This window comes from Synchiropus splendidus, chromosome 3 (genome assembly GCF_027744825.2).
Source record: "Synchiropus splendidus isolate RoL2022-P1 chromosome 3, RoL_Sspl_1.0, whole genome shotgun sequence".
NCBI lineage: Eukaryota > Metazoa > Chordata > Actinopteri > Syngnathiformes > Callionymidae > Synchiropus > Synchiropus splendidus.
The window spans coordinates 13638717-13642326 of NC_071336.1; positions in this window are offsets into that span (position 1 = coordinate 13638717).

Consider the following 3610-nt stretch of genomic DNA (forward strand, 5'->3'; position numbering starts at 1 on the left):
ACATATGTGAAGTTGTTCTGATGACCTGTCCTTCATGAAATGTGTCGTGTGCCAAAAACAGTTTTCACTTTCACTCACTGTTGAGAATTCAACTTTGCAGGACGTGTATTCTAGGTTTAGCGTCTGGAAGTAGGTTTACAGGACAGTTTAATAATCCAATTGCATGGTTCTCTCCAGGCTCCTGTCACGGGACGCACCGCACCGACAGCACATGCTCAGAAATGGTTATGAGCTTGACATTACGTCACATTGCGTTTTAACTCATAATGTAGCGTACAGCTGCCGTGTGTCATCTCTATTCTTCCTTTTATATGACCCACCACTTAAATTTGTAAATGCTGACTGCTCAGTTCCGTTTTTGAAACGGTCCTCACATGTTTTGCTGACCTCGGTCAGTATATTTTGCGATACTTGTGCATTTTCCATAAAATGTTTTGAATCTTCTCCTGAAGCTTTCAATTTAAAAGAAAACACTCCTTTCATGAGTCAATAAGGACATTTTTATATTTTGGATAAATCACTTTCACTCATCCTGTCTTCTCAAAAGTGCCAATTATTCGTCTGTTTTATGAATTGGAGCAAGTGGCATGATTTCGCTTTTGTTCATCACGAGAAAAGCACTAAAGGATCCATATAAAAATGTACACATTCGACAGTGTATGCTTAGAAGTTTATGCAAACTATTTCGTTCTGTCTTTGAAGTGGGCTGATGGCTGACCTTGTCATGAATGACAAAGGGACTCGCTCTTCAGAAGTCTGGGATTTATGTTTATTTAATTCTCTGGAATATATATCTCCATAAGTCACTTGCTTGAGAATGACGTGTCTTTTTTCATGTCTGCAGACCTTCTCCTCTGCATTCGGTCTTTGCATAAATCTTCATTCTGATGAAGTGGCTGTTAGATTAGATTATTTAGATTCTAAATAGCATTACGTGAATATAATAAAAGCACATCTGATGAATGCACATTTATCTGGGAGCGCTGCACCGACTGGTGAGCTGTATTCCAGCAGCACACACACCTGAGACAGGCAGATCATGAGCGACAAATTTGGCAGAGTTTTTACTGCTGTCTAAGTTTGGTACGTGGAACAGAATAAATATCTGATGTTACTTTCTTTTACTTACTTTCGATCATCTTCAGCAGTCCGTGTTAATGTATATGTTTTTTCCTTCACCGCACAAACACGTCCTCATGACATGCTCAGAGTGGATGTGGTGTGTTGGGAGAGCTCACACTCCAACTATGACGCCCTCCTGTGTCTTCATTTTCATATCTCAGTAGGTGGCACACTGGCTTGAGAAATGATGGGTTTCATTTAAAGATTTTAGAGCATAGAGCGCCACCTACTGAGTTGTAAAAATGATGGCACTGTGTCATGAAGCCCCATTAGCCTCTCACACTTCCTTTGCATATGACAGTGTCCTTAGAAATATAAGAGAGCTCTGGGTGTATTCACGATATGTTAAAAAAGATCAAGATTTTTTTAAAAGGATGACTTGCGCTTCATGATCCAGTACACATTGTTATCAAAGTTCTCATCGAGGAACCTTCATAGGATCTGTCAACAGTAGATGGGCTTCTCACACTGCAGCACCCGGACATCAGTTTTATTCTGTTTATTTCTCTGTTTGTTTCCATGCCTGAGAAAGCATGGGAAACATCATGGTTAATCTCCGGCCCGAGTGTTTGCAATGTGGCTGAATTGTCTTGCACATCTGTAGCTGCTGCACATCAAACAGGACGCGCAGATCCTCCAGAGCCCAGATGCATGTGTGCGATAAGTCTTGAGTGATGCGCTGCGACGGCAGGAATTATCAAAAGCCCAGGCTGACAAAATAGCCGTCCGTGCAACTGTCACTTTGTTTTTAAGATCTTCCTAACTGTCCACACGTCTTTTTATTTTCCAACTTTTCTTTTTTACGAACTGTTTCATTATGTTCTTGCCTTCATTAAAATGAAGTAGAGAAGCCATGTTGTCACGTGTCGGCAGAGCGCTCTGGCTGCTCCAGTCCAGTTATTAGACACTTTAATAGAGAGCCTTTGAAAGAGGAACCGCAAATGTTGACCAGTTTCCTTTTAGAAGTGATGTTTCCCAAATTAATGGCCCCAGAAATTCGCACCAAATGTAGGAGTCGCCTGGCATATGCTGAACAGAAGTTATGTGTGTGTGAGAGAGGATTCCCTGTGATCTTTATGAACACTGCTGTGGTCACCCCAGCGGTTTAAGCCCGATGTAGCCGGAGCAAATGAAACTCATTACACAGTTTACGAGTTCGGAAAAGGAGAGACGATTGAAATTCTATCTCATAAACTTTGAGGAGGGTGCGTGAAGGGTGGGCAGAGGCGGGGGGAGCCGTGTGCTGGGCCGTAAACATGAGAGGCTGGTGTGTTTATGTACTTTTTCTTCCCTCTTCTGAGTCAAATTAGAAAAACTTGGCGGAGCAGAGAGGATTCAGGGCACCGCTGGAATCCCTGGATTGTGTTTTCAACAAAAGTCAAATCCGGACCCAGTGTAACCTCATTTTGGATGATGTTGTTTTTCGTGTTTTAATGTAGCAAACTGTGGGCTGTGACTGAGAATACATCCTGGGGGGAAACATCCAGGGATTTAAGGATCCAAAGTTAAGCTGATAAAAGGAAATTCCCTCTCTAGTGTGGCTCTTCCTCCTGAGCAAAACGGCCATGTGCCCTTCCTTGGTGCACATATGCTAGTGATTCTCTCCTGGTTTACTAGTGTTTTACTCCAGTCATTTCGGAACTCCAGAGATCTACCACTAGTCAGTGGTGGAGCAGAGTGAGTCGTGATGGCTGTGATTCTCATTACAAGGTTCATATTTTCAAACTTTTGACACATGATTTTAGTCAGCCTTTTGCATGACTATTTTTTATCCATGCTGTCATTCATTCTCTCTCAGCTCTCTCTCTGATCTTCATCCATGATCTTTCCATAATGTTTTCATCCATATAATCTTGCAGATTTTATTGTGGCTTGCTTTAGAACCAGTGCAGGCTGAGCTGTCCTAGTGGATGGTCCTGTGAAGCTTCATGAAACAGCGTTTTCAGAGCCCACCAGATGCCTTCAATTCATTACAATGATCGTCTTTTGGAGAACTGATGAGCTAAAAGATAATGTGTAGACAGTCAGCGTAAATTTTTGCTGACACATGTATGTTGAGTGGTCAAGGCTTGCTCAACGTAAGGCCCGTGGGCCATGTGTGGCCATTGACAGCCAAGAAGTATATCTTCATGTATTTTTTGTTAGCAAACATTTTCCATTTTATTTCACTCTGTTCTCACAGAAAAAGAAAAAAATAAAATCAGTAAGTGAGGGTATTCATGTCAAAAATAAAAGCAACAGGAAGTAATAAGTGCACTTTTTTCTCAACTATGTAGTTTACTTTTTATTTATGCCTCAGTCTTGGACTTGGGCTGTAATGTCATTCATAGAATAGAAAAGCCTTTATTGTCATTGTACCACAAGTAGTAACAACGTCCCGTCCGACAAGACAGATAAGCAGTGTTTACAGAATGAAATTTTCTTAATATGTAACATATGCCAAATAAATAGTAGAAAAATCAAATACTTTACAGATGTAAAATAGTGT